The sequence below is a fragment of the Marmota flaviventris genome, chromosome 2 (assembly GCF_047511675.1).
Source record: "Marmota flaviventris isolate mMarFla1 chromosome 2, mMarFla1.hap1, whole genome shotgun sequence".
NCBI lineage: Eukaryota > Metazoa > Chordata > Mammalia > Rodentia > Sciuridae > Marmota > Marmota flaviventris.
The window spans coordinates 194,985,138-195,003,876 of NC_092499.1; positions in this window are offsets into that span (position 1 = coordinate 194,985,138).

Consider the following 18,739-nt stretch of genomic DNA (forward strand, 5'->3'; position numbering starts at 1 on the left):
ATTGCATTTATACTAAACAAGAAAACCAAAATGCAGAAGGGTGCTGAGAACTGAGTGACTTGTTAGACGTAAGGACCCGTGGCAGCCCACTCCCTCCTCATAGCAGAACAGAGCGTGGGAGCCTACCCTGACCAATACGACACCACACAGGTTTGTAGAAAGATGGAGAGGTATTTGCTTCTAGTTTTCTCCTATAGCCATGGTTCTCAATAGGGGAATGGGAAGGACTGAAGCTCCCAGAAGAAAGGTTGGCAATGTTTGCAGGTATTTGGGGTCCTCACAACTTGTGAGGGTATAATTAGTAAAGCATGCAGTTAGTAAAGGCCAAGAGTGTTGTCAGACATTCTACAACACACAGAACAGCCTTCAAAACAAAAAGTTATCCATCTCGAAATGCTAATACTTCTTAGAAAAACAATCCTAAAGTTCATATGGAAGTGCAAAGGACACAGAATAGCCACAGTCACTCTGAGCAAAACGAGCAATGCTGGGGGCATCCCAATACCTGATTTCAAGTTATATTATCAAGCCATAGTAACATAAACAGCATGGTACTGGCATAGAACATACCCCTAGACCAATGGAATAGAAGGGAAGACACAGAGACAAACCCGCACCGACTACAGTCATCTGATTCTTACAAAGGTGTTAAAGCATACATTGGATAAATGAACCTCAATTACAAATGGTGCTGGGAAAACCGGGTATCCATGCAGAGGAATGAAACTAGATTCCCTCTCCCTTGCCCTGTGCAAAAGTCAACTCAAAAAGGATCAAAGACCTAGATATGAGGGCAGAAGTTTTGCAACTTCCAGAAGAAAACCCAGGGGGACTCTTCAACATAGAGGCATAGACAATGGCTTCCTAAATAAGACTTCTTCCGCTCAGGAAATAATAGCAAGAATCAATAAATGGGATGACATCAAATTAAAAGGCTTCTGCAAGCTAACGAAACAATTCACAGAGGGGACAGTCTGCAGAAAGGGGAAAAAATCTATTGCAGCTCCTCCTCCAACAGAGGATTAATATCCAGATTATTTAAAGAACTCAACACCAAAGAAACAAACAAATAACCTCTTCAATAGATGGGCAGATGAACTGAACTGACACTTCTCCAAGAAGTCCAACCGGCCAACAAGTAAATGAAAAATGTTCAACATCTTTAGCCATCAGAAAAATGCAAACCAAAACCACCTGGAGATTCTTTCTCACCCCAGTCAGAATGACAACCATCAAGAACAGAAATAGTGGTCTGGGATATAGCTCAGTTGGTAGAGTGCTTGCCTTGCATGCACACAGCCCTAGGTTCAATCCCCAGCACCACAAGAAATACAAACCCCCAAAAAATAGCATAAAAGTGGTGAGGATGTGAGGGAAAAAAGGAACTCCTAGACACTGCTGTGACAGCGTAAATTGGTGCAGCAGCTATAGGAATCAGCATGGAGCTTCCTCCAAAACTAAAAACAGAACTTCCACGCGATCCAGCTCTTCTACTCTTCTGTATTTATCTGCAAGAATTGAAGTTATCATACTTTTAGAGATGCATACATCCCATGTTTATCACAGCCTAATTCACACAAGCCATGCTAGGGAACCAGCCTAAGTGTCTGTCAACAGATGGAAAGACAGAAAAGATGTGGCACAGAGTTTGATTCAGCCACAAGGAAGAAGAAAATTATGTCATTCCCAGGAAAATGGATGGTACTAGAGAGCATCGTGTTAAGCAAAATAAGCCACTCTCAAAAAGACAAATAGTGTGTATTTTCTCTCATGTGTGGAAGTGAAGGAGAAAAAGGATGACAAGGGAGCAGAAGGGAGACCATCAGGTAGAGGAAGGAGATCAGGAGGATGGAGGAGGGCAGGGGAGGCACTGGGGAGTGAGATTGTTCAAATACTCTATCATGAATACGCCACGATGAATCCACTATTCTGTAGAATTAACATGTACCAAGAAAAATAAAAATAAAATAGTACGATATTTTTTAGAATATTTTAATAGTTCTGACATTGAGACACACTGTCCTATAGGAAGAAAAGTCTTAAAGAAGAAGAGTTAAAAACTCTGGGCTGCATGAAGTTAGGGCTGCAGAATTTCAAATATCTTCAACAAGTTGGTCTTCGGTAAACAAAAGCAGATTCCCTGTTGGCTAGCATATTATATGTATTATATTTATACAATCACACATCCAGCAAATATTTATTGAGTTCCTATCATATGTGAAAGTCTATTCTAGGTGAAGTTTTCAAGGGGTGATGTTGGCAGGCAGATAGGTGGGTGGGTAGACGGATATACAGATAGGAAGACAGATAAAAATGAACAGGCATGATAAAGTGCAGCCAATGAGCACTGTGAAGAAACGTAAAGCGGGATCAGGAGACGAGGGCTCCGGGAGGGACTTTCTGAGGCTGTGATCTTTGATCAAGACCTAACTGAGGTGAGGAGACCCATGCTGATATGGGGGAGCAGATGCCTGGTAGAGAGGTCAGCAAGTGCCAAAGATGGGCATGGGCATGCGTCGGAGGTCCAGGAGGAGCCAGGAGACTGCTGTGTTGGAGGACGTGAGCAAGAGGAGGAGTGGAGGGAACAGGCCAGGGAGAGCGAGGCACTGCCCAGCATGGAGTCCTGGGAGCCTAGGAAGGACATAAGGTGTCATTTTAACTGTGACACCTTCATATATTGGTTGATTTTTTTTAATTCGAGAGTTTTTAATATGCTGTTTTTTTTAAAATATTGAACACTGCAGATATAATACATGAAAATACACTAATTTGATATGTACAAATTCCTCCCATTTTTTCCCAGGCAATAAGACCACCATATGTACTATTTATTCATTCATTCCTTCCAAATCTACCTATAGGTTTAGAGACACTTTCTTTTTTCCCAGTTAGTTCAGCACAAGTAATTTTGTTTTGGTCAATTTTTGTTGTTGTTGTTGTTGTTTGGTTGGTTTTTGTTTTTGTTTTAACTTTACCAGGAGCTCACTGCAGAGCATCAGGGAAGGGGAGGGGAGGGAACATTTAAATATACTTTATTTCACTCCTTCCTCTCTTTCTCACATCTGGCAACAAAGCAACCAAGAGAGAAAAAATAGACAAGAAAAACAGACCAACATATCCAACGGATACCGAGCTGGCCGCTGAGGGCTTCCTGCTGGCAGAGTTCTCTGTGTTTAAAGGGCTTGTTCCGTTTCCTCCACTAAAGCTTCGTCATTTTCTCCACAGAGGCCCACGGTCTCGTTAGGCCTTCTCCCTCGGGTGGGTGGGCCACACCTTTCTAGAACACATCACCTCCCTGTTGAAAGCATCCCAAAGGCTCCTTCTGCACAACCAGGAAGGCCAGGCTCTGCAGCCAGGCCCCGCACCCTTCCCTGCCATGGCCTCCGTGGTCACAGCCACTGTCATGACACTGTCCCCTCCGGGCCCTGTTCTGCTGCCAGGAGCACCCTTCTCCTGAAGTAGGACACCTCTCACAAAGCCCTCCCAGGACCCTAGAGCGGAGGTCCGTTGCAGGAGTGGGTCCTGAACCGTCCTTCTGGGTCTTTTCGTCATGACGGGCCCCCCTCCGTCCTCCCCTCCTTCCTCGGGCGCATTTCCCCAGGCCCACTCAGAGAAGCCGCAGGACTCACTGTGAGACACCAAGCCTCGGACACATTTTGACAGGGGGAGTTTAAGGAGTCAGACTGTGGGGAGGCAGGAGGACAAGGGACAGAAGCTGAGGAAGAAGCAGGGACAGACCCTGGAAGGCTGAAACTGCCAAGGAGACGCCATTACCCATGGTCTTTTAGAGCAGGATGGAGGAGACCCTGGACCAGCGTGTCCTGGTGACCACAGTGCAATGCAATAATCCTACGCATCTGTGAACCCAAAACAACACATGGCAGACTTGGATGTCTTAAGTACCAAAAGGCTATCAGGGGAAGTCCTGGGCCCCTGAGCAGGACACACCCTAACAGGAATTTTCTTAGGTGAGACTTCCAAAGATAGAAGAAATCCCCAAATGGCCCATGGCAATGCCTTTGGGGAAAATCATCAACCTCAACGTGGCTAGATCCAGAGATTGGGAGCCATCCATAACAGCAGCAAGTAGCTGTCGTCATCTTTACCATTCTCCGACCTCTACTCCGACCTCTTCTCCATCCCGTCACTGAACCCAAGAGGTCAGACGCTCCTGTTGACAAGCTTCCAGATGCACAGGAGGAAGGAGAGAAGGAGGCTGCTTACACACGTAGGCATCCCTGGAGAGGACACCTGAGGGATGGTTTCCAAGCCATGTCCAGAGGTCAGTCCACACTATGGTCCAAACGTCCTAATTTTTGAACTGAGACAGTGTTCAGTAGCTGAAAGTGACTTTAGAAATTTCTATTAAAACGAGTGATCGAAAAAGTCATGTAGGATGGCAGGGGAAGCAACTTCCCAGTTCAATAAAGTTTAAGTGATAGCTGAAGACAAAATAAAATTGCTGTGTTTGTTCCCCATTGTTCCTGCTTGCTTCCTCTTCTATTATATACATAAAACTGCTGGTTAGCATAATTTCTTACACATGGTAAACTCTCAATAAATGTCCTTGAAAGAATGAAGAAATGCTAGAAAATTAACATTTCAAGATAAAAGAAAGAGAGAGGGAGAGAGCCAAAAGACAAAATCCCCATAGGTAATTTCTAGCCCACTTAAATTTAAAATGACGTTAAAATTATCATTTCATTCATTCCTGGGGACTTAAATTCCTCCCCCGTACCCATTCCCATAGATATAAAATCAGTGAACAAATAAATTTTCCTACCCCCAGAGTCCCAGAAGCTCAAGTTTTTTGAACTAGTTCTTCCACCAAAAATGTAAGCCTCCAGAAAATAGGGACCTTGCATAGATAAATTTTCCCAAAGGGCCAAGCTGCTTGTTGAAATGCTTATTCCAATAGTAGCAATACCCACCATTGGGGATTTCCTTTCAATCGCTTCTCCAAGGGTAGTTAGGATTTCCTATATTGTGAATCCTAAAAAGTAGGGGGAAGAGATGCCTGCAGACATAGGCAAGTATGGGCGCATTCAAGATGCGTGGCTGGTTTGGTCCTGCTAGAACCTTGGTTTTGGCACAGGAAGAGGGAGTGAGATCAAAGGGACAGACGGAAAGTGGTCTGTGAATCCACTCTTCAGAGAAGACTTTAGGATCCTACTTAAGGATATTGCCCTTTAGGAAAGAAGAATTTTCTCCCAGTACTTTCCAGCTTTTAATCAAGTGATCAGAGTCTACATGCAGTAGCTCAGGGCATAATACAAATTATCCTTAAATCTTTTGGGCTAAGCTTTTTCAAAAATCCTGTTATCAACAAATGTGACTTTAACACAAGAAGAGAGTTAGTTTTCAAACAAATCCAAAATATATGGGGAAAGTAGATAGAAAGTTGTTTCTGCACAGGAGAGGGAGAATCCTCCCAGGCTGGGGAAGAAGAATCTAAGCAAAAAGAAATGGAAGGAGATCTATGGGCTCAGAGGGGTAGGATATCTGTTCTTCTAGACCTCAGGGAAACCACTAGAAAGGAGTGACAGCATGGAAAGTCCAGGCAAATGGGCCACAAGCAGCTTCCCCTAAATCTCTGCATCTCAAATATGGTAGAGAAGTCCTAGCAAGCTGCTGGGTTTGGAGGTCAAATGGGACAATGGACATGCCTGGTGATCCAGTGTGGCCCAAAGCCAGTTCAATGGGTAGACCCGCCTCTGATGTCTCAGTGCAATACAAATCAGGGAGCCTAGGAGTGTGTGGTTGTAAGCAACAGAAAAGAATTCTGATTAATTTCAGCAGAAAAAAAATTCATTAAAGGGTTCCTTGTAGCTCACAGAATCTGCTTGGAGCACCACAGAACCACAGCTGGAGGCTTTGTGGTCAGAACCATAGCCCAATCTGAGCTGTAACCCTGGCTCCATGAAGAGGCCACCTCCAGGGATAGGCATGGACTCTGCCCTCACAACTTCTGCCCCTGCCTGAATGTGGCCACTTGTTGTTGCCACTACTATCACTGGAATGAATTCTATGTGACCCCTGATTTTTCTTGTCCCAAGCTTTTAATCACAATTGGAGCTTCCAGTGGGGCTGGGAAGGCGTGGCTGGTATCTTCACCTTCAGGCAGGAGATGAGCTCAGCTTTGCAAAGACAAGTCTTTTCAGGTCAAGAAGGGAGCCCATGTGTGCAGAGTCCAAAAACCTGACAGATGCCACCTCAGGAGGGGAAGCTCTTTGTGCCAGCTCAGTGGAACGGGAACTGCAAGTGAGCAACTAGGTTGAGGTACAGAAAACAAAATTTGATTGTACATCTTAGTTTGCAGATTAAAATGCATGCTTACTCCACCATGGCAGGGTGATGTTTTCAAGAGTTTGAGGCACTGATCTAATATCCTTGGGTTCTTTACAATCAAACAATCTAGTCCACTGGTGAAGAGTCCAGACTCTCGACTCCCAGTTCCACCTCTGACTAGCTGGTGGCCCTTTGTTAGTTTCTTGGCACCATAAGCATTAGTTTCCCTCTCTGCAGAGTGGAAATAAGAACCGCCTCACTGCATGAAGTGTGGGGGTGGATGAGCAATAGGGTGGAAGGAACTAAGAACCTTGATTCTTCTCCATCCCTGTGTCTACACTTTTTGTGATGTCACTTGGCAGCGTCTCTCCCTAAAGCAGTAGAGTCCCTTTTCCATCTGAGCTGTGCTTGTGTTGGCTTTGTCTGAGAGGATGCAATGGAAATGGTCTCTGAGACCTTGCAGGGCCTCAGAGAAGCCACTTGAGTTCCTAGGAGTCCCTCTAGCACCTTCAGAGACCATGCCCAGGCTGGCCTGCCCTAAGGTTGCCAGCCTGTGAAACAGACACCAGTCACCAGTGACCCCATTCAACCGCCAAATACGTGAGCAATCCAGACCAGAGCCCCTTAGCTGACCACTGATAGCCGTTTGCTATGCAGTGATAACCAAATGTTGCAGACTAGTAAAAAAAATAAACAAATAAATAAATATAAACAAAAAAATACTAAGCACATCAATAAGGATTCTATGAATGATACCATGCGTACCAAAAAGAAGGCATCTTATAACATGCTAGCGGCCATGCAATTTGACATAGTGAGAGCTGACATTCCATGTAAAATCATCAATGAGATTTGTCACTCAAGGGCACTGTCCAGACAGATATTCTTCATATCACAGGTAGAAAAGGTCAGCCCTTTCCCTGCAACATAGAACTGACTGAAGGTTAAAAAATAAAAACCTTACAGACCCCAGCTGTCTGGATTTGATGTCTACTAGAGGCACATTTGGCCTTGCTGACTCAACACATACGTTACATGTGATAAAATAGACCATTGCAGCTCAAAGTCCTATTTAAGCCCTAGATCAATGGTTTAACTCTTGTGTCAGGACAGGTAGACACAGCTGTGTGATGGAAGCGTTGTTTGGGAAAAAATGATGTTTAGTGGTAAAAACCGAGACAACCACATCTGTTTTCACTGGTTTTAAAGTCAAACCAACCCCTTAAAAGGTAATTTCTGGATGCATGTGAGTATCAGGCGGTATGAGCAGATTATTTTTATTCTATTTTACATGTTCCATCTAGCCCCAGTCCTCTCGCTTACAAACTTAAGTGTTCTAAAAATTCACTATAGTAATCACAATAGTTTTATTTTGCACATCTACTGAGATTGTCAAATATCTGTTCCCCATGCTTCCAAAGTAGGTGGTATATAATGAATTCAAAACTTCAGTAAATAGAGCTCAGGGGGCCTACTTTGTTCTCCTGACTCCTATGATTACCATAATTTGATTTTATAGTTTTCTGTCCGAATCTACCAGCTAGGGAGTGCTCTTTACTGAGTCATGAACTTTCCCATCATTAAATGTCTTCACCTATTTTCAACATATCAGAAGTGTCCAATAACTACATTTTATCTACCCTGAAGAAAGTCGCATTGAGACACTGGGGAACACACATATAATAAAGTTTCCCTTATGCTTATGCAAAGTCCTTGCAATTCCCAGTTCCAGCATTTTCTGTGACTCCATTTTCAGGAGCATAAAGATTGCATAACACGTCTTCCGAGGAGGCCAGGACGTATGTGTACAAGGACAGAAATCTGAGTAATTTCCCAATGGCCCAAAGGGAATATTAAGCTCTTCTGTCATTCTGTAGTATATTATTTATGGTCCCGTTTTGTTGGATTTTTTTTCATTTGTAAGTTCAACTCCATGTCCTGATAGAAGGTGACAAAATGCTCAATATGTTAAAAAATCTTATCACTAAATCAGGAACAAAACTATAAATTTTGGCCTTTGAAATCAAACTGACTGGTGAGAATCATTTTGTTCCTGAAATATTACAGTAGTGATCAATTTGCTGTAAAACTAAGCGGTTTAGCTCAGCAATCTATAGTTGGAAAGCAAGTTGTTCAAGAGGAAAGTTTATGCCCAGCCCAAGGGATAAATTAAATTTTATGGGGAAAATATGCATTATTACATGCTTATCTGTTTAACATATTATTCTTTTCCACATCAGTATAATAAATATTTTTAATCATATAGTTTATCTCACATACATAGAGTGATGCAGTAATTTTATTCCTCCAGGATTGGCCCAAACATGTTCAATTAATCATAGAATAGAGAAGAGCTTTCAAATCTTCAAAAAAAAAAAAAAAAAAAAAAGAAGAAGAAGAAGAAAGAGAGAGAGAGAAATTCTGATGTGCTTAGCAAATGTACATGCCCAGTAAAATAAGGCAATAGAGGAATAACTGAAATTATATTTCCCCAAAGAGTAGGTATCAACTGATCTAATTTACCCTCTCTCTCCATTTCAACCCCACTTTTTACATAGCAGTTTGGGACTAAAAAAAAATGCTTTGGCCTTACTTGACTCCATTCATAAAGAACGATTTCACTCAAAGATTTTGCCTCACCGGGCATGGTGGCACACTCCTATAATCCCAGCAGCTTGGGAGGCTGAGGCAGGAGGATCAAAAGTTCAAAGTCAGCCTCAGCAACTTAGCAAGGCACTAAGTAACTCAGTGAGACCCTGTCTGTAAATAAAATACAAAGTAGGGCTGGGGGGATGTGGCTCAGTGGTCGAGTGCCCCTGAGTTCAATTCCCCGTACTCCCCCCCACGAAAAAAAAAAAAAAGATTTTGCCTCAAAATAATTGCCAGTTGTAAGAGATCCAACTGCAAGGGTAGGAATCCAAGATCTGTGCATATGTGAGTGACAGGTCATAAGAGTCAGTAGCTGAGTCTGAGCACCAGTCAGTCTAACCTACATCACTCCACGTTATCTCCACAGAGTTCTATATGGGATAGTAATGTTGCTATTTCTGTTTCAGAGATAAGGAAACTGGACCTCCAGAGGCTAACTAAGCAATAATTAGAGGATGTAGGAAGAGGCCACTTAGGAAGCCATTGCTACAAACTCCTTTGAGAGAAGATGGCAGCCATGAAGGTGAGGGTGAGAGGGCGACACAAAAAATACTTGGAAGATGAAATAAGTAGGACAGGAGAGTGAGGCGGCTGGAGCGATTCCCAGAGAAATGCACGCTCATATGTTACAAGAATAATAGAAAGAAAACCCAAAGCATATATCCAATACTTCCTCTTCGTCCCATCTATCTTGCATGTAAATGAGCATACAAAGAAACATTACCTCAAACTGCAACTGCTGGTGAGGACGAGTTCCCAGTTGATGAACAGTCTAATGCGTCATCTTGACACGAGGGTGGACAATTCTCCATTGCACAGCCACATCCTGGTGATAGCATTTGTCTCAGACTATGTTCTCAAGGATGTTTGTATGACAAGCAGCCTTGGAAAAATAGGCAGTATCCCTCTGTGGGGCAGAGAGCAGATTTGTCTCCTGACCAGTAAGAAAAGCAATCTCTCTCTGGGACAGAGATTCGGCAGATTTCCCAGGCCTTGTAGTATTGCAGGTTTCATGACATCTTCAAAAGTCCTCAGCCATAGCACCAACCCACTGCACATGTACCATCTTCCAGACACCCACATTGCCCACATGAGACTTATGGGACAAAAGAAGGAGACACAAACGTGGAGCACGTGCTTTCTGCGGTGCTTTGAAAAAAGTCTTTTGTTTCAGACCCAGGAGTTTTGTGTCTTCTGCCAGCATCTATGAAACTATGGAAGGCCAACTTATTAGCTTGCCAGGTAAAATCTCAGACCCTCCACTTTTTTTTTTTTTTTCAGTTGTAGATGGACAGCATGCCTTTATTTTATTTTTATGTGGTGCTGAGGATTGAAACCAGTGCCTTACACGTGCTAGACAAGCACTCTGCCACTGAGCAACAGCCCCAGCCCCCTCCACCATATTTGACAACTACATTGTGCGTTGACTAGTGATTTTTTATATGTATTATTGAATTAACAAATATAGCAGTCCCTCACCCCCGACCCCTGCCTTATCCACAGTTTTGTTTTCCACCATTTCAGTTACCTATGGTCAACAGTAGTCTGAAAGTATTAAATGGAAATTTCCAGAAATAAACAATTCATAAGTTTTTAATTTGCATAATCTTTCTTAACAGTGTGATGAAACCTTGCAGTATCTGCTCTGTTCCACCCAAAGCATGAGTCATCCCTTTGTCTAGTGTATCCAAACTGAATACCAGTGACTCGTCTTTGAGTCACTTAGTAGCTATCTCAGTTATTAAATTGATTGTCACAGATAATAGTGCTTGTGTCTAAGTACTTCTTATTTTACTTAACAATGGCCCCAAACTGCAAGAGGAATGATTCTGGAAATTCAGATATGCCCAAACAGAGCTGTAAACTGCTCCCTTTAAGGGAGGAGAGAGACAAAGAGACATTCACATAACTTATTACAGTGTATCATTATAAATCTCCAATTTTATTATTAGTGTTGTTAATCTTTTACTGTGCCTAATTTATAAGCTAAACTTTATCATGGATATGTATGTTCAGGAAAATGGTACTACTCTGGGCTTCCAGCAGCCCCCTGGGTCCTGGAACGTATCCTCCAAAGAGAAGGAAAGATGACCACATGCCTCTACCCTCTCCAAAGGATCTCAAGCAGTCTCCAATTCCACCACATGGGATTTCTATTTCCTTATTTTTCAGTTGGTATAATTATACAGAAAATCAATATTATCACAATCCAGAAATATGGACGATCACATCTGTCTATATGGTTAATGTCGTAGCATTCTAAGTGAATGATTCCAAGCACCCACTCATCTTCAGTATTCACTGAGAACCTCCAAGCTCTTCGCACTGAAAAGTGTGAACGGTCCCTGCTCTCCGAGAGCTTAGAGTCCTCACAGGAACACACACAACAGCAAGCAACTACAAGTAAGGGGTTGCATCCTGTTAGAGAGGTGCAGCTGCCAGGAAGGGGCAGGTCACCCGAACACTGGTGTCAGAGAACACCTGCACATATGCGTTAACCAAGAAAGGTGAGAGAGAGGCTCCGACTCTGGAGACAGTTCCTGCCGAGTCCTGCAGGTGAGCGAAGACCTAATGGGCTTACAAAGCACAGTGGGAAAGAAGAGGAGAAAGGCAGCCATGACCCAGGGATGGGGGTTGTGTGATCACATGCAAGGATTCAGAGTTTTAAAATCCTGCAGGCAACAGGAAGGCAAAATGGGTCTTAGGCAAGAAAGTGCATTTTATAGAAATAAAAAGTTTACATTTTAGAAGATAAAAATGACTCTAGATGCTAAATTGAGCATCCACTAGAGCAAAAGTCTAGAGCAGGAATTCTTGAATGGAGCATGATCTATATCTGGGGCTGGATAATTCCTTACTGGGAAGGGACCTATCCTGTGCTTTGGAGGGTTTCATCACACCTGTTCGATGTCTGTAGCATTCTTTTAATCACAACAAATATTTTTTTTTTTTCATTCATTCCCTGGAGAGCAAAATTGGTCCAGGTGGAGAAGGTCCAGGTGGAAGAGAGGAACACAAGTACAGTGCCGTGAACCAAGAGGGAGACCAAGATGCCTGGACTAGGTGGAGGGAGGAAAAGGAGGTGGATTGAGCAAAATGCAGAAGCATCTGCAAGTTGCCCATATATCTGTGCACCCGTCTCTCAGAAGTTGCTGGAATGATCTCCCACTCGACTCATGTATAGAAATGAGTTTTACTACTGGATTCTGCCTCTTAGTCTAAGCAAAACCTCCTATGGTGCTTGTCTGTCTCCACCCTGCTAAGTTATGTCCTTTCATACATATCTATGCATACATTCAGTTTTTGCAAGCATAATTTAGACTTTTCAAAACAGTGACACAGTAACAAAGAAAAATTGAGATGTGCAGCATTTTGAATATTGATTCTGGTTCTCGTGTGCTACCCCAGACGTTTCTCATGCTGCTTTGTTTTTATGCATTTGTTCCCTCTGCTTTCCCATGTCTTGCCCAACTTTAAAGGACTCTGCAATCAGCAGGCAATTAGGCCCACAGATCACGGAGAGAATGCAAACACCGTACCCCAGGCCAATCTTTCAGAAAAATCTGCTCGCTGCTACAGAGGGTTTTCATAAGCTAAAGGGCAACTTAGAGAGTGTTTTCAAAAAATCTGTTAAAGTAGAAATGGGTCTTATATTTATAGGAGATGAATGGTGTGCTAGAAATTTTACAAATATTGCCTCAAATATTAAATCTTCACAAGCATTGTGAGAGAGCAAATTAATTAGCCCATTTTTACATTAGCAGAATGTGAGAGTCAGTAAAGATGCTTAGGGGAGTCATGGCACCCAACAGATGAGTTATAAAGCTGGGTTAGAAAGACAGTGCAACAGGGCTCAGCAACCTCTTCAGTAAAGGACCAGCTAGTAAATATGTCTGGCACTACAGGCCACAGGGTCTCTATCTCGCTGACTCAATTCCACAACTGCAGCACAAAAGCAGCTCGACAATAAGTCGGTACAGTGGTGTGTGACTATGTCCCAGTTAAGCTTCCTCTACGGACACAGGCATTTCAATTTCATATCATTTTCACATGTCACAAAATGTGGTTCTTGTTCTGATTTTGTTTGATCATTTAAAAGGTGTAAACAATGTGTAGCACACCTCCAGGCAGAAACAGGCCACTGGTCCCTTCTGGCCCACCAGCCATAGTTGGGTAGGATGTGGTTAAGAACATGGACTATAATGCTGCCTCCTTGGTGTGAATTCCTGCTCTCTCACGACATTGTAAATGGGTAATTTTAGTGACTTTCTTTTTTTAATATTTATTTTTTAGCTGTAGTTGGACACAATACCTTTATTTTTTTTTTTTTATATGTGGTGCTGAGGATCAAACCCAGGGCCTCGCACGTGCTAGGCAAGCACTCTACCACTGAGCCACAACCCCAGCCCTAGTGAGTTTCTTAACCAACATCTGTGGGGTTCAGTGTCAAGCCTGGGTTCCCAGAAGGGTTTTGAGGACAAGTGGTCTTTCTGGAAGGTGATCCCAGGAAGCTGTGGTTGGGAAGTATAGAAGCAAGACAGGGAAGGGAGAGAGACGAACACAGGCGTGTTGGCAGCAGGTTCCTGCTGGGGGCCTCTGTCGGGTGCAGCAGGAGGCTTCAGGATTGAGGCATTTTTCATTCGACATTGGCTGAGAGCTGCTCCCAGGGACATTAGCTCCCAGCTATCTCCCTCACCCCTCTGTTGACAAAACACTCTCCACAGGCCCAAGAAAACCTGGGAGGAAGAGACTCACAGGCCCAAAACAGAACGTCTTTGACCAAGCAGAGCATTCAGAAGCTCAGGAGGTGGGCAGGCCCCCAAGGCTCCACCGCCCTCAGTGGACAACAGGTGTGGCAATTATGCTCCCTCTGTATGCACTCAAAGATGACATGAAGTGAAGCGCTTAGGGCTGGGACTAGGGGAGAGGGACATGGAATTTCAAGGGATGACAAAATATGCAAGAGTCAAGATAAATCATATCAATGCAGTGTTTTAAAAAATCAAAAGGGGGCTGGAGATGTAGCTCCACGGCAGAGCACCTGCCTAGCACACAGGAACTCTGGATTTGGTCCCCAGTACCTGCACAAAAGAAAGAAAGAAAGAAAAAAGCATACCAAGAAACTGTAAAGAACAAAATCAAAATTTTAAATAAAAGCAGGCTTGGTCACAGGGCTACGCAGATCCACACGGCACCCGAGGCAGGGGAAACGTGCCTATATGCTTTATGGGGTTTTAGTGGGTAATTTATTCAGAATTAGATTTTGGAAATATTTTCAAAGCTCAACTCAAAATGGATTAAGGCTAGGAATAAAACCAGAGACCCTGCGTCTAATAGACTAAAAAGTAGGCCCTAATATTCATCATTTGGAATTAGGCCCCAACTTCCTTAATAAGACTCCTTTGGCGCAAGAATTAAAATCAAGAATCATTAAATGGGATGGACTCAAACTAAAAAGTTTCCTCTCAGCAAAAGAAACAAGCTGTGAGGTGAATAGAGAGCCTACGCCTTGGGAACAAATCTTTACCCCTCACACATCAGTTAGAGCACTAATTTTTAGGGTATATAAAAAACTCAAAAAGCTAAGCACCAAAAAAACAAATAACCCAATCAATAAATGGGCCAAGGGTCTGAACAGACATTTTTCAGAAAAGGATACACAATCAATCAACAAATATATGAAAAAATGTTCATCAACACTAGTAATGAGATAAATGCAAATCAAAACTACTCTAAGATTTCATCTCACTCCAGTCAGAATGGCAGCTATTATGAAGACAAACAACAATAAGTGTTGGCGAGGATGTGGGGGGAAAAGGCACACTCATACACTGCTGGTGGGACTGCAAATTGGTGCAGCCAATATGGAAAGCAGTATGGAGATTTCTCAGAAAATTGGGAATGGAACCACCATTTGACCCAGCTATCCCTCTCATCAGTCTATACCCAAAGGACTTAAAAACAGCATACTATAGGGACACAGCCACATCAATGTTTATAGCAGCACAATTCACAATAACTAAACTGTGGAGCCAACGCTAGATGCCCTTCAATAGATAAATGGATAAAAAAAAATGTGGCATTTATACACAATAGAATGTTATTCAGCAATAAAAGAGAATAAAATCATGGCATTTGCAGGTAAATGGATAGAGTTAGAGAAGAAAGATAATGCTAAGTGAAGTTAGCCAATCCCAAAAAACCAAATGCCGAATGTTTTCTCTGATATAAGGAAGCTGACTCATAGTCGGGTAGGGAAGGGGAGTGTGGGAGGGGAAGAGGAGGGCATGGGGTCAGAAATGATGGTGGAATGTGATGATCATTATTATCCAAAGTACATGTATGAAGACACAAATTGGTGTAAATATACTTTGTATACAGAGATAAGAAAAAATGTGCTCTATATGTGTAATAAGAATCATAATGCATTCCGCTGTCATATATAAATAAAAAATTAATTTAAAAAGCATCATATTGTACACTTTACATACACTAAAAAATAATTAAATAATTAAATATTGACAATGCACCCGGCTTCAGTAAGTTTTAATACACACATTTTTACAATTTCTCAGCATTTCTCCCCAACCCCCCAACTTCATTAATGTTCTGGGGAAATTCTGACCATTAAAAAACTACATAGTCGTGACCACACAGAGGGCTGTGGCTTCCCTCCTTCTGTGGGCCCCAGTGTGGTTCCACATGGCCTGTTACTGATCTGGGCTTTACTTAAGATGCTGATATTTTGTTCACTATGGATTCTTGGGTTAACTTTGATTTTTCAAATGTTGCATTAAAATATGACTTTCCTTGATTCCTGAGGATCTGCATTCCCCTGTGTAAGTGCCTCTCTGGTCATGTCCCTGTCCTGCCCTGATGGGACATGCACAGCACTTAAGCCAAGTGCTTAATGGGTGACAGCTTTACTGCTGGTCTTCAAACCCCACTTGTCCAGCGCCACCAAAAATATTTCTTTTTACAACCTTCTCATTGCTTCCTTGGCCCATCAGGATAACCACATATTCACATCTAACAGTCACCACAATAAATTATCTCCCTCTCTCATTTTCCCATCCTGGCATGTGGGGGGAAATGCAGTCTTTTATTGAATCTTTCAGAGGCATATGTGTTGATAACTACTCACATAACCTGTTAGAGAGGGGAAAAGTTAGCAAAGCCAAGGCAATTATGGCTGGATAATTTGAAGGGCCCACTTTTTCCTGACAGCAAATTAATTGATGTTATAATGGGTATGTCACCCTGTCATCCATCAACATTTATTGAGTTCTGACAATGTGCTAGGTTACACATGAATCAGAACACACACACACACACACACACACACACACACACACACACACACCAGAAACCAAAGTCTTTCTTCCCCTAGTAGTATTCATTGACGATGTGGTTTGTAATGTCTGTTTTTTTATGCAAAAAGGAAATCACATCGCCTATATCCCCTGCTCCATCTTAGCCCTTCTCTCTCCCTCTCTCCCTCTCTCTCTCCTTCTCTCTCCCCCTCCCTCCCTCCTTCTCTCTCTCCCTCCCTCCCACCCACCCCCCTTTTAGCACATGACTCCAATTGGCTTTGAAGATGAGTTGTAATCAACTTCTGAAATGGAAGAAAGAATTCTGATTTGTGGGAGGAAGTAGATTTGTCTGAGAGTCGCATTTTAATGACTCCTGTGTGTTCATGACCCAGGCTTCCTGGAACCAGGTGGTTCAAAAGCTGGTGCTGTATCAGCTTTCCTGACTCTGTCTCACAACAGATGCCCACAGAGGCAGGGAAAGCATCAACCCTACCCTACCCGTGGAATCAACGGCCTGTCGGGTGCTCGGGTGCTCGTGGGCCGTGAACAGGCAGATAGCCAATGGCTCTGTGCATCCTGCTCCTGGGGAGGGAGGCAAGTGGCTGAGTCAAAAGAAGAACATCACCAAGTAATTAAACACACACACACACACACACACACACACACACACACACACTTCATTTCCAGTTGCTGGGAAAGATATTAAAGAATTGCAGGAAGCAAAACCCAACTGAAAAACAGCCACTTAATTTCTAGAGTTGCTGTTAGAAATTAAGATGAAAGAACACTGGAGACGGATTTATGACTTGGTCCCACATTACTGTTTATTTACTTATTTATTTGTGTGTGTGTGTGTGTGCGCGCGTTTGCTCTGGGCAACACTTTGTGGTATCGGATCCAGACCTATAGCTATGAAATTTCATCCTTAACCCCACATTTCCTTTCTTCCAGCAGCTCTGGTTACAACCTAATGTTATTTTAACAGTTTTTCTTTAATTTAACGATATTTAATTTGCATTCGCTCAAGTGACATACAATAGATCATGCTATTACTATGATTTATATCTGATGAACTGGCATAAATTCAACATTATAAATTGCGCCTGTAAATGAAACTATTATTTTACAGGAATTACTGTAGCAGAAAGGCTAAGGACCCTCCAGTCAACCTTAGTCAAACCCACTCTTTAGAGTTTTATATTTTATGCCCGCAATAAATGCTTTTGTGAAAGCTCATAACCCACAAAAAAGTCATTTGAAGTACATTAATTACGATAATACTATCCAAAAAGCTGCACGGGCCTATTTTTGTGACATCATTCTTTGATTTCTTGCTGCCTTAAATTATCCCTTTGATGGCTGCGGAGATTAACAGTCATACTTTTGTCATTAAATATAAGGCATTTTAAAGCTTAATCCACCTAAGTTCTAATTGATATTGCTTTCAGTTGGCAGATAGCGACCTGATTTATAATTTAAATATGTGGCATTATATGCATCTCTCCAGTATAATGAAAAAGCAAAGTTCCTCTCATCTTTCTCAGCAATGTTAACATCAAGGAAAAGTCACTTTCTTTTTTTCCTTTTATATCCTAAGCCTAATTGAAAACTGTTCATTGAATTTCAACATGATAGAAAAGTCTTTTTATCTCTCAATTTGTCCATTAGCGATTATAATTGAAGTATCTGCTACACAGCTGAATTGATATTGTTCTTGTTTAAATTCTGAATTTCCCTAAATCTTTCAGAAGACATCAAAAAATATATATGTATATCTATGCACACACACACACACACACACACACACTTATGTGGCTCAGACGGTATCGGTTCACAACGCTGCTTCAATGGAGGAGTCGACGGACTCCCTCTCCACGTGGAAAAAGCCACACAAAGAAGGAAGTGGCTAATTTTGCTGGAGAACGTGTTGCATAATAATCTTACCAGCATGACCATAAGGTTTGCTAATTGCCACATCTGTTTAGCAGCTGTCAGACGCTCCTCACATGCTGCCATCAATATTACAACAGAACGCATTACTGGGAGTTTTATTGTTCTCAACTGTTATTTATTCGTCATAGACATTACTACAGCTAATGACGTCTATTTATGTTATACCACTAATTATTTAGGGGGAGGGGGGCTGGAAACCTCCCTTTCATCCAGTTCACAGTTTGGATTAGGCCTCTCTTTTGTGCCCCTGACCCCTGGCTTTGTATCCCTCCCTGATGATCCGTTCCTGGGGATGATACTAATTTGTCCTCATCCATAGTCATCACTACCCTAATAGATTTGTAGAATTTAAAAAAAAAAAAATTAAAAGGAAGTTTTCGAAATGTCTTCATTCCTGAATGGCACTCATGAATTCTTCCCCTGCATCTCTAAGCGGAGTCCGCGTTAATAATGATAAATGCAAATGTACAAATAGATGGCTGTTTAGGCTGCCTTTGTGGGGGCAGAGCTGCTCTTGCTGATTTTTTGTAATTGCT